We start from the raw sequence: 14281 nt of genomic DNA on the forward strand, positions 1-14281 counted from the left end.
TCCAGGTGCTGTCAGGTTCAATTACCTGGAGGCTCCAGCTGGAAAAATTGAAGAACTCTGGCATGAACCCCCACCCAGGAAACCTGAGAAAACCAAATCACCTCCCCCAGATGCCCTTGACAAGTAACATTTGTGAAAGCTCTGGCTCTACCGATTGAAAACAAAGCGTGCTGTATTGAGAACAAAAGAAGTTTCAGATAGACTACAGATAAAAATTAGCAGTTTCCCCTAGGTAAGACGCCAGTTCCCCAGAGTATCCTGCCCGCAATTTTTACCTCCCTCCTTTTCTTACACTGTAAATAATGAATTAACATTTACAATGTTAGTCGTTCTCTTGTCACACCTTCTCATGCAGCTTGTCTGCCAGTACTGCCTGAACTCATCACATGTCTGGGCTAGGGACAATATGCCAGCTAGAAGTTACCTGCTCTGATGAAACTGTGTTGCCTGAGCAAGGACAGTGATCATGTAGGTCTAGGCCAGCTCTGTAAACCTGGCCTGAAATACAGGCAAATCCATATCTCACCTCTAGGGCATAGGCTGCTTATGAGAGAGGAGGAAACTGATCTGTTTCTGCTTACGGCTGTAGAGTTTAGTGCTTGATTCCAATTATATTAAAGCTCAAAGCAAAGGCTTCAATTGTTTCAGGTGTATAGAATCAGACTCATAACCTCTCCACACAAGAGACACCGGCTCCAAGAATCAGGTACACACAGAAGGACATTTAGAACAGGATTGTGAGAAAAGACATGATGTTTGTCTCAAAGCCACAATATAGAAAAGGATTAAGAAAGACAAGCTTCCCCTCTTCTTTCTCCATCTGACCTTTTATTTCTGCTGTCTCTGCTGTACCATGCACTGATGCAGGTGATGCAGAAGTGACATGAGCCTCAGCTGTACTGGAACATTGTTTGCCTCTGTGCAGAACATTTCTTCCTCACCCTTCAATCCTTTTCTTTTTCCTTTTCCATCTCAAGGAATCCAAGCATCAGTTTTGCATAGTCCTTTGAGCTTGGAGAGTGCTTACTGTCTCAGGACAATACTGTTTTGTTCTTCAGGAGGTACCCTCTTACTATGCATTTCCATAATGGCAGTAGGCAAACTGGCAGCAGTAAAGGCTCACTAGCAGAATGCTTCTCACCTGAAAAGCATATAAGAATAAATCTCACAAAATGTATCTGCTTTTTATTCTGGTGGTTTGAGTCTTGATTCAGTTGTTGTGGTTAGTGAATGGCATAAACTTTAGTGAAATACAGTGTAGAGATAAAGCGTATGTATCCCAAATTCTATACACAAATGGGACTGTTTAAGTTCCTGTCCAGAGTACCGTATCTTTAAGATCTTTTTCTTCCTTTTCAGCCTTCTTGTTGTCGTGTCCTTGCATCTCAGAGGATGATACAGAAACCACACTAAACTTTCCATGTTTGGGCTTGGAACTGGTTTTTGCCTGTTGCTGGTTTATAAAATCTGTGTAAATCTTGAGTATCTAAACAGTGCCTCTGAAAGTATAAATCTCAAAGTACTGACAAAAAACATAACTGTCCCCAAGTTTCCTATAACTGAGCAGCTGCACCTTCTGAAACATCTAATATACCTCACTGTGCATGCTTTTACAACTGCACTACAAAATGCTAAAGGAAGGATATGACAATAAGAAGGGCAAATAAGTTTTAGTAACAGTGAAAGTTCAAAAGAGAAACTGTCTCACATTGGTACCAAATAATGTAATTTTACTGAAAGTAATTTGATTTGTAAAGCAAAACCATCGAGTCGATGAAAATCTAAACTTCTGTTAAATGGTATTCCTAGTTCTTGTTGTTAAGAAAGGCTTAAAAATAGGATAATAAAACCAGAATGAATAAAGCAAATGAACAGAATGCAGACAAAAGAGAACATATATATTAATTTAAAGTAAATCTCAGGATCTAAGGGAAATCTGGCTGGGATCATTAGCTCATTCTAGCCATGTTGTAACTGCATGTAACCTTAGTGTCTGCAAAGGAAACTACGAAAGTGGGCATGAAGCAAAGCTCCAATATGGCAATAAATAATCTTGCTGGAGTTGGCACGGATTTACAATTGTATAGCACAGGGGCCTGGAAACGGAGCAAATCTTCACTATCCCAGTAATCAAAAAAAAATGAACAGTGAGCTAGGCTACTAGTTTCCTAGTCTGAAACACCAATACCGGAGACTTTATGCAAGTGCCATAAAGCCCCTGCACAGAGGGGCAGGAGAGTCATGCTTTGACTAAATCATGCACAATATTTAAGGGGTGAATAAAACTTTGGACCTGAACAAGAACTCAGGGTTTCATTTTAGGTAATGAAAAGAATTCTAATTCAATGAGCAGTAAGGTAATACAAATAAAGGGTTATGTTACAGATAGAATACTTTTCAGAAAAAGCCTAAATATAATATCGCATGCATTAGTATACATCTGCTTTAATTTTTGTTAAATTAAATACATGCTAAATTCAACTGACTTGATCTCCTGTTTGCTTTGAGAACTGCTTGACTGATAAGAAGAATAGTCACTTTTTGCATGTCTTCTGGTTTTTACCATGGGAGTAATTTATTAGGTTACATTGTAACACATCTATTGTGTGATTCTGTGCAACAGATTGTAACTTAATAATGTAAGTCAGGAAATTCAAGATATATATAAGGTCTTTTGTGATTTGGCAATGTCTTATCTGTCAAGCTACTGTATATCTGAGCTGAAATAGAATGACAGGGAAAAGAAGACTGTAGGACAAAGATATGGTTTCCATAATGCTCATTTAGTAGATATTATCCTGCAGATTGCTCAGGCGAAGTCATTAGTGTTCCCAGGAGCGTAGGTTAAGTCTGCCCAACAGAACAGAAAACCTGTGTTGCTCCTGTTGTTGCCCATAGCTGACAGACAGCATGAGGGACTGTGTATGAAACGAAGGTATGAAGATGTAGGATGCTGGATTATGGCATTTGCACCATTGCCTTTAGCAGGGGAACAGAAAAAAAAGGATATCTGACCAGCCATTTCTTACGCTTTTCTACCAACACTACTTAGGTATCTCATTCCTTCAATAGAGCATTGAATGATGTTCCTTGTAGAACAGGAGTAATAGGAATTTGATGTCCTTGTATGTCCACGCAGCAGGAGGTCCACAGTCTGCCCAGAGGAAGCAGAAACCTTTCCAGAACTGGTATTTTGTTCTGTGACTGAAATGGAAACTAATAATCCACAGTCCTCTTTCTGCCTGAAATACTGGCAAGCTCGCCTAACAGAGAAACAGTAGACAGGGCAGATGTATCATCCAAGCTATTTATTTTCATTTATAGCTCAGAAATAGAACAGTAATAAACAATGTGCCAGCCTTAATAGAAGAAGTGTCTGAACTTCTGCTTTCTACAGCTTCACCTCCAGGCTATGTCACTACTGCTAGCTGCCTATATAGAGAGATTTTGCCAAAGGTACATGAGGTTTTCTTGTTGGGTCAGCATCCTCCTAATGTAGAGGTCTGGCTCAATTTTATCACCTGGCTCAGAATAGCAGAATAGATGAAAGGAAGGAAGGTGGTGGATAAACTGACTGATGGATCAGCATAACTATAAAAAAAAAGCACCCTTAAAACTATGTTTTAAGATGCTGAGAGGGAAAATATATCATAAACTTTCTTCGGTTAATCCAGAACTTCAGGATTATACATTAGAAATTTACCAATTAAGCCCATAGTTTATCACTGAATGAATGCCACTTGTTGATTTAGCAAATTGTAGGTAGTCAAAACTGTGAATGACACACTTGCTTTTCCAACTCGGACCAGGAAACTGGAAGTAATATACTTACTGCAAATGAGACTCAGAAGTTCATGTGGGAATCTATTATGGAAGGACAGATTGCTGAAGAAATGTTTTCTAACTGATCCAGTAAGTATCTGTAGAATACCTATTTAAAGAAAGCTGCATCGCTAACACCAGAGATAAATCTTAAGTGAAAGACGTGTTTATAGTTACTAAACAAAAGATAATAGTTCTAAACAAAAGGTTTTCAAGAAAACTACATGACAGGACCTTCTAAGAAGAGGAAATTTGTATTTTGTTCCCTGGTGGACTTTTAAAAAACAGACCTGACAGCTACAGATTAACTGAACTAATAGTGCAGATGAATGCTGCCTATAAAAATCCTCATCATTGTGTATCAATTGATAGATACCAAAAGGAAGGATACATTCACGGAACCAAAAGAAAGGATACATACACTGAACAACTCTCCAATACTCTGTGAGCTTGATTTCATGTTTCCTAAACTTCCTTATGCTACACTGGTCTCACAGCATTATACAGATGACACAATTTCCGTGTCTTTCATGGTTTAGAGACATTTTTCCTAGCAGGCACTAATTCTTTATTTTTATTTATTAAAAATGGTATTTTCTTTGTGTGACATATCATCAAAGTTAAATAAGTCAGCTCCAACACATGTACCAGTCTTAATGGAAAACATGGTTATTATGCATGAGAAAATACTTTCAGAATATGATTTCATGATACCCTAAATAGCATTTTACCTACAATTTGAGAAACAGTTATTCTTGGTAGAAATTCAAATTAAGATTAGTGACCAGCATTGCCAATAAAATAAATGAATAGTTGGGGAATATTTAGATCTATCAGTGGAGTGCATGCTGTACTGAAACAGCATTATGTCCTTGCAGGTATAGAATTTTAAATCAAAGTAACATTATTATCAGTGTCTAGCTTCATGCACTTTGCTTCACAGACACTATTATGCATTGAGCAGCAATTAGTGAGTCACCAGGGATACCTTACTAGACTCTTCAGGTCAGAAAAGCTAATTAACCTTCCTCCTGTATTCTGAACAGACTAACAACAATCAGTGCCAAATCTTATCCTGCTTTTTTAAAAAGCAAAAGAAAAACCCCAAACCAACACAACACTTTTAAAATATTGGTGGCACATCACGAAAAATGTAAAGAAGCTCTCCTAGTAAAAACAGAAAATCCACTAAAGAGGTCAAAGAGCTGAAACCGTGACCCTGGTTCGTTTGTTTATACCAGTGATTCTTTGTTTAATAGATCTTTTACAAAGCTCTATGAAGGCAATTTAATTAACTATCCATTTACACTACAGGTAACAGCAGAAACACAGTGCTGACTGACATGTGAAAACAACTGTATTTGCTTCGACACAGTGTGCAAATGCAATGACATTTACAATAGCTGCCCTTGGAAAGAAGCAGCATCTAACCACCCCCGCTGGTAACACAAAGGGATGAAGGAATTGCATTCTGCCAATATGCATGATGTTATGACAGGTCAGGCGGGATGATGCTACTGGAAATGATGTAATTCTATGCAGTGCTGTCATTCTCTATATGCTAGTTTAAAGGAGATAGTATTTTGGAGGGATTTACCAACAGGTCACCTGAAGTTGCCACTGTCCCCAAACAAATGGCCAGAATGTCACTTCTAAACTGACAGGAACTACTGGCTAGGTTTATTGAAGTCAAGTGGAATATGCATCCTTTCTGAGTAGTTCAGTTCTATATTTAATACCTCATGTAAAGAAATACAGTGCAAAAGTATATGCTTGCACAGAAGTACCTGCTCCAGAGAAGCAAACCTACAGCCTGAGCCTTCTTCCGTACAATGCCTGTATGATTTTCTTCATGGTCTCTTCCCTTGAACTTCATTCTGAAAATGATGACACACATATATTTTCTTCTATAGCTGCTGTTCAGGCAACTTTGCAGATCTTTCATTTAACTTATGGCCATACTATACAATGGTCTTCCTGATGCAAGCGGAAAACCTCCCAGCATTTCAAAAGCAACGCTGTGCCACCATAAAAAAAGACTAGCAAATGAATCTCATTCTGACCATAATTTCAGTTTTTCAAATACCATGTATTTGACTTATCTTTAAAAAGCAGAGACACAAGTCAAAGCAAATATGGCAACACTTGTCTTGGCAAGTAGCTTTCTAACAATGGGCTACTGGATAAATCTATGAATGAAGGAAAGGAGTTGCAATTTTTTCCTGTTTCCCAAAATGTGAAATGGGATAGGAAACCATTACATTTCACTGCAATTGCATTAACCAGATCACAGCCACGGGGTGGATTTACAAGGGTAAAGTACACAGCACATCCCTTGAGCAGGTCAGAGGATATTGTCAACAGTTTGACAAAAAAGGAAGGAAGAAGTAGTGTACATGTGGGGAATAGGTTAGAACAGGTTTTCTGCTGCACTTAAATACAGGTAAAAAGTGTTCAGATCCCAGGGAAATGTGCCAGGTGAACCTCAGTAAGAGAATCAATTTAATGTTTCCAGTGTTTCCAGTTTTGTTATGCATCAAATGGTGTAAGTCTCAGAACTTGAATTATATTAGAACAGGCTGGCATATCTGTAAAACTAATATTTCAAACTCCTGTGTGATAAATTAAAACAATTCCACTCATTATAATGCAAACAACTAGCTGTTCAGAAGCCTTTGAGAAAGTACTTTCAAGATAAAATATCTGCTTGTTGTTTCTGTGTCTTTTAAAATAATACTGTAACTTCTTCACAGCTTCAGTGGTAGAAAAACATTTCATGTAAAATGTGTTTTTCTCTGACATTTCAATGTCTTGCAAAGTGGTTTATTATAGATGTTGTGGACATTTAGATATCTAATGAAATGTCAGAAACATATTCTCTGTCATCATATGAATGAATATGAAGAGTTTGTTTATTCATAGTCTGTTTGTTATACTTTTTCTGTTTCTCACACAAAATTATCTGTTGGAGAGTAAGTCATCAGAGACACTTAAAATTTTTAGGGGTCAGAAATCTAATTAACCTCAGCAACTGTGCTTAAAATGCTGAATAATATTAGACAAGTTCTTACAGGAATCTACCGAACCATTCAGATTTAGAGGCACACTTGCAGCTGGTTTTTCAACTGACCTTTAATTTAATTTTCAAAACATCCACGGAAGGCTTGATGTAATAAGCTGAGAAAACAGGAAATAGGCTAGCATTAATTTCAGTTCCTAGCCAACACTGCAGACCTCAGTCAGAATTTGGTTTACGTTCAGGAATAGCTCTGTCATTTTGTTGTGGGCCAATGCTGTAAGCCCTGCTAAGAGCAGAGTGTGTGATACACCTGAGAGCTCCCAGGAAGCTGTAGTAAAATGAGGTATTTGCTGGTTTTTGTATTTAATGAATGCATGAAGAGAGAAGAAGCAATGAACTCTAGAAGACTGAAGAGAAAATTAATAATCATTGTATCACAGACTGGTTTAGGTTGGAAAAGACCTTAAGATCATACAGTTCCAACCCCCTGACATGGGCAGGGATGCCTCACCCTCAACCATGTCACCCAAGGCTCTGCCCAACCTGGCACTGAACACTGCAAGGGATGGAGAATTTGCCACTTCTTTTGGCAGCCTGTTCCAGTGCCTCACCACCCTCACAGTAAAGAACTTCTTATGGAGGGATTTAATTTTGTTTAGGTTAGGTAGGTATGAAGTAAATTTTCTGTTTTTTCTTTAGTTGTGAAAATTTTGACCAATTTGGATAAATCTTAAATTCTGTTGCATTGCAGAATGTACAGTTGGAAAGCATTCCTTTTATTTTCTGTTTTCATCATAATTGATCGCTCTGTAATGATGACATGGGAGAATGTCTGTATTTTTTACTTAGCGGCATAAAAAGTGGCCTCTGGTTATTGCTGCCTGGTACTAGCCTGTAGGGAAGAACATCTCAGATCCGATAAGCTGACAAACATTAAATATTGATCAAAGTGGACTGTAAGAGACCATGTGATTATAAATTTCCCAGTAGAATAGTGAAAGAATGTTTCTTACAATTTAAGGGGAAAATGTGCAGGTAGAAAACTGAGCAAAGTAGATAAATGCTTTTGATTCAGGAGAAAGGGATAATACTACTGATGAGTGCTTGGTTTTTCTAAATACCTGATGTTAGACTGAGGTAACACATGCTCAGGTATCAAAATGAATTATATTGCATGTGAATATAACTCATGGCTTGGGCTCAGAAATGTGTATGAACCCCAGTGTACTCAGGCAAAATGCTCAGGTATTTGCTGAACTGTTATGTGGCCAGTTAAGGACATCTGGTGTAATGACCAGACCAGATCACACATGACGCTAACTTCAAAGACAATCAATTCTTGACAGTTTATCTAAGGGACCTTTTCTGTTTTACAGATCTTTTGCCTCATTATATGGTGTGAAACAGGATTAACCCTAAGGAGAGGAAACAGATATGTTTCCAGACTGAAAAGCTATTCTGATGAAACTGTCCATGAGTAAAGATTTATACAATTTACACCAAGTAAGATAATAATGCCAACAGGTATCTCCGGCGTTGCAAAACAGAGATGATCACTGTCTGACCAAACAGATCACTGATGACTGATCAAACAGAAGAAAACTGTTGTAAAGAATATATAAAAATTGTGTCAGAGATCCTGAAAAGAAAGACCATAGTTTTCCTACTAACACCCAAAGCCAAGACCAAGAGGTCCTTCAGATCATCTGTTTTCTATATTCTTGAAACTCCTCCTGAAAATGATTTCCACATTAATCCTTCCTTTTTACTGTCTGTAATGAAGCAAAATTCATTCTAATTTATGCAGCGACACCCAGAAAAAGCATTCCAAGTCTGCTGGGAATACCTGACTAGTTTTTGTATTATTTTCACCATCATGTTCAGTAAAATTTACAGCACAGCAGACGACTTAATTGCATTGAACATTAAAATCTTGTATATGGTATACTATAATCTGCATTGTAGTTTAAGAGAAGATGATCCTTTCCTATTTATAGAATCATAGAATAGTTAGGGTTGGAAAGGACCTCAAGATCATCTAGTTCCAACCCCCCTGCCATGGGCAGGGACACCTCACACTAAACCACCCCACCCAAGGCTTCATCCAACCTGGCCTTGAACACTGCCAGGGATGGAGCACTCACAGCCTCCCTGGGCAACCCATTCCAGTGCCTCACCACCCTAACAGGAAAGAATTTCCTCCTTAGATCCAATCTAAACTTCGCCTGTTTAAGTTTTAACCCGTTACTCCTTGTCCTGTCACTACAGTCCCTGATGAAGAGACTTGTTTGTATATGGGTTTTTTTGTTCTTTATGGTACAGTAATTGTCTAAGATTGACAATTTTTAGTACTTGCTATTTTTATTACAAAAGTACTGAACAAAACCCAACGGAGCTAGACATACAATTAGGTATAATTTCATTAATTCTTTTTCTATAGCAGCAGATGAAACTCTGAAAAGTAAAAATCTAATCTAATTGATGAGGCACTGGAGTGTGTGTTTCTGAGGACATTCAGCTGCAAAAGATAGGAATATATTACCTAAATTCTGTTCAGATGGGAATAACCTATCTTGCATGCTTTGAGATTGCTTTCTCTTTTCAGGGGTAGTTAAATCTAGGAAGTTTCAGGCATGTCGGACCTATGATCTGAGTACAGCTGAGGATCAAAGGCTCAATCAAAAGGTTTCTGCAAATTTTCCTTCAAGTCTTCCACCATCAAAAGCTACATTTGTTACAATTCTGGATCTACTATCAGTGTGGACATCACACTGATACCATTACATTGCCTCTCACTGCAAATAATTTCAGATAATAATGTTCATTATTGAACAATTAGCAAAAGCTATTGATTGGATGTTACTAAGGAATCCTGTTCACTGCTCCCTACTAATTCCAGATATGGGAACAAATGCCCATAGTTTTATGAAATAAGGGAAATAGAAGGAGATAATATTGGTATGAGTGTTTAACAAAATCAAACCTAATGCACACATTCATGTCGTTTTGTCTGTTCTGAAAGCAGTAGCTGATTTTTGCACTGTACCAGTGCCAGTAAAAGTTGCTCTGGTAACAGGATGCTCAGGCAACAAGATTCCACTCTAGGCAAAAAGTTTAACAGAGAAATTTTACCTGTGATATTTATAGCTAAAAATCTGAGCACACACTTAACTTTAAGCATCTAAGTAGTCACCATCAATTTCAGCTCTCTCTTCTCACAACACTGGTCATTTACCTTGCCTACAACAGAATAAAAACTACCCATAAGAAAAATTTATTCCTCTGATTCCAGCAGAGTTACTCATCTGCTCATGTTAAATCCCTATTTAGGGAAGAACATTGCTGGTGGAATTCTTTTATGGATTAGTGTTAGGGACCATTTTATTTACATTTTAATTACTAAGTTGACAAAAAATCTTGGGACAATGCTTGTGATATTTGGCGCTGAAACCTGATTAGGAGACATCATCAATGTAAAGGAAAAAGTGGAGTATCCTACAGGACAATTTGGATGACATTCAGAACTGGAGTAATGGAAATAGGATGAAATGTAACAGCACAACCATTCACTTAGGGATGAATAACAAGCATTTCTGGCACCTGGCTGTATTACCTGATCACAGAGTGACAACGAACCATCAATTCAGCTGTGGCAAATTTATTTCAATGGCAAATGTTAGATCAAGACATATCAGGAAAAAAAAACCCTGTAGGAGTATGAAAATTGAACTTTTTATGGGGAAGATATTAATCATAGTGATGAAGTCTGCCAGTACCTGGTATTTTGCCTATTCTCTTTTAAATTAGTTTTGTTATTTTTCATTGAGAAAGACATTTATTAATACCTTTTGTTTGTCATAGACAGATATTTATAAAATCATTAGACTAGAATAAAGCAACAAAAAAGTTACCAAATAACTTTCACACATGGGTCTCACCAAGACTAATGGAAAAAACTAAAATGAATGCTAGTTAACATTGCCCACTCTCACGTTGTCAAGCCCACTTACAACTGAAAGGGCATCATGACAGTCTTCCCGTGTAACATATAAGCTGTATCCAAGCTTAGTTTGAGGAATACAGGTTGATACATGTCAAGTTAAACATTAAATACCTTCACCAGAAGAAGCAACCATGATACTAATGCATGGCTGAGCCTTCAGTTCTTTATTTCATTCTCTTTATCAGAGCACACACGCACCCCCTGCATACACAATATTCCACAATTCCACTAGGAAATGCATTTTGAGGACACAATTTTTGAGGCAGATTTCATCACTGCAGAAAAATGATACTGGAGTTGATCCAATCTGGCCAGAAAAAACTGTATTACCGCATGTTGTTTCCCAGTGACATAGCGAACATCAAGTGCTGTGTACATGAACTGAGGAAATTATTACACTTCTGCAAATGAAAATTGCCTCCAAGAACTGCTTTTTCCAGCCATGGACTTTGAATTCTTGACTATTTAATCTCTTATTAATACAGAACAATGATGAAGCTAGAGATCAAATTACAAGCTTGTTCATACACATTGAAACATTCCAAGGTAATGATAGAACCCTGATGATGATTCATTTTCAGTTTTGATTCACAGTATTTATTTTTCTGACCACTATTATCTGGGTGATGAACTAAGTAAAAAGCAACCTCAAGTAGCTGAAACCTGCATACTCTAAGGTACAGTCTGGGAAAATAAGGCTACAGTCAAAATAATGGTGGGAAACCTATAAAGTCTAATGATACAGATTATGGGTTAGACTGCTGGACTATAAGATTTCACTGCATATGAACGCATGTAGTACTTTATGAAAGAAAGGCCAGGAGATGGCACCCAGCAGTATGTAGCATGCTTCAGTTCTGTCTTATCACTAAACCCTGCTATTGCTGTTCATGACTAAAGCTTTTCTTTATGCATTTCTTAGCATTAATGTTAACAAAACCATTACTTTTTAGGTTCATTACATATATACAGAAAACAAGCAGTCAGAAAGAACACTACTCTATATAATGGCATTACAGTTCATATCAGAAAAAGCTAGGAGTACAAACAAATTATCTGTAAAGTCTTTTTTACTATGCTCTCTCATTTTGAAAAATCTACTCATGACATTCTAACCTTGTGGCCTAATAAATTAATGGGCTATAACATAAACCGAATTACCAAAGTCTTCGGATTTGTTTCAGTGACTCAGCTTTCTACAAGAGGCATTTTTATCCTCTTTTTGAACGCCACTTTCCTTTTTTTAATTTTTTTTATATATACATAACATTGACGACATAGCAAATGTTGACTTTGATCACTAAATTGCATTACATACTCATTCCTGTGTATTAAGTAACAAGATTCAAGATTGGATCATGGCTAGGGCTAGATAATTTTTTTGTTTCTAACCATGTAAATTAGAGTTAAGAAGAGAAATACAGGTAACTTGAGTCTGTGCCATAGAAATCTACATGTCACTTCAATAATATTGGTACTGTATTCAGTGAAGAGACATTGCAGAAAGTGGAACCCCAAGGTTATATGCTTATCGGTATTACTGCATTGGAAGGTGAGTAATGATGCAATCCACCTTAGGAAAAATAGACCATGTAGAAGACCAAATCCACACACCCCAAAACCCAAACCCAACCAACCAAAAAACCCACAAGCCCCAACCAAACCAAAAAACCCTCAAAACCTCCAAAGAAAGCAAACAAAAACCAAACCCACCCCAACAGCAAAAAACCCACCAGAGGATTTAAAGGTAAATGTTGAAGAAAAATTAAAGAGAGTTCACTAATAGATAAGTTGAGAATGCCTACATGCAAAGTTGAAGAAAGATGTAAAGCTTACATATTGTTCTCCTAAAGGCTGCTTGGAAAGCTAGCTAAATACTTTTTCCCAGTGATACCTATTAAAATGTTTCACCCCTTAAAAAACAAAGGATGAAAATAATTTTGCTTTCTTTCCACACATAGGAGTGGTACACAATAGCCAAAAGAAAGCCACAATATGCTCTAAATTTTATTAAGGAGGATCTGGATTTTCAAATCTGGATTCAGTATTCTGTGTGTAATGTGATACTCTGCTTCCTGGGCCTTAATCTTGTCCCAGAGTTGCAAAGGTTATAGCAACACTAAGATCATAGTGTAGATTCCTGGCAAAATTCAGTAGATCTAGCTTTAACTGAGGTCAGCAAGAGAATAGCAGTTTGTGCAGTAAATAAATACACATCCAAGGTGTGGAATACATATCACCATCATCAATGAAGAAGAACAAACAAGAATCTTATTTCTATAGTAAAGCACGCACTGCCCCGCTGCAGGGATGTACCTACACTGCCAAAGCTAAGAGACTCTGACTCAGATTAATGAACAAAAGCCATTTTCATGATAATGAGTGACTGAAGCATCCCATCCAGTAACTGCTGGTTCCACATGAATACGGGCATATAAACCATGCAGAACACAGCTGAAATAGAGGTTTAAGTTCTCAACAAAATTATAGACATTGCGTGGTGAATAGGCATTCAGATTTGGAGGTCTCAGTTATAACTTTCACTTTCATACTAATTTAATGATGAGATATCTTTGTTCATTTCAGTGATCAGTCCACAACCTGAACTGTCTTGCCAGCACGGAAGGGAATCTAAAGGACAGGGTAGCAGAAATGTAAGATGTTCATGACTATGCTGATGCAGTCACTAGCTAAGCACCATGTCAGATTGAGAAGCAGCAGGTATGGGAATTACAATAGTAACGCAAGTCATCTTCCTGAGGGGACAGCTCCATCCCACCTAATCATATTTGCTTGACTGCTTCCAAAAGAGCTCTATTCTGCACAGGGCTGTGTGCTTCAATTTCATTTGTCCTTCAAGAGGTAACATACCTTAGCTCTCAGAATTTGTGGGATTGTGCTCTCAGGTGAACTATATTAAAAAAAGTCTGACAATTGTACTTCTCGTAGTCGAATTCTTGCATAAAAGTCAAAGCAATTTTACACACTTTTGTTCTGCTATGTTTTGATTCCTTCAGGTTATATTCAGGTAAAATACGTAGGTACTCCCCCCCCATTAACAAAACTTCCAGTACCTGAAGGGGGCCTATAGGGATGCTGGGGAGGGACTCTTCGTCAGGGACTGTAGTGACAGGACAAGGGGTAATGGGTTAAAACTTAAACAGGTGAAGTTTAGATTGGATATAAGGAGGAAATTCTTTCCTGTTAGGGTGGTGAGGCACTGGAATGGGTTGCTCAGGGAGGTTGTGAATGCTCCGTCCCTGGCAGTGTTCAAGGCCAGGCTGGACAAAGCCTTGGGTGGCATGGTTTAGTGTGAGGTGTCCCTGCCCATGGCAGGGGGGTTGGACCTAGATGATCTTGAGGTCCTTTCCAACCCTAACTATTCTATGATTCTATGATTCTAAAGGCACTAAAATGACTTTTATTCCACAACCGAA

The sequence above is a fragment of the Lathamus discolor genome, chromosome 11 (assembly GCF_037157495.1).
Source record: "Lathamus discolor isolate bLatDis1 chromosome 11, bLatDis1.hap1, whole genome shotgun sequence".
Taxonomy (NCBI): Eukaryota; Metazoa; Chordata; class Aves; order Psittaciformes; family Psittacidae; genus Lathamus; species Lathamus discolor.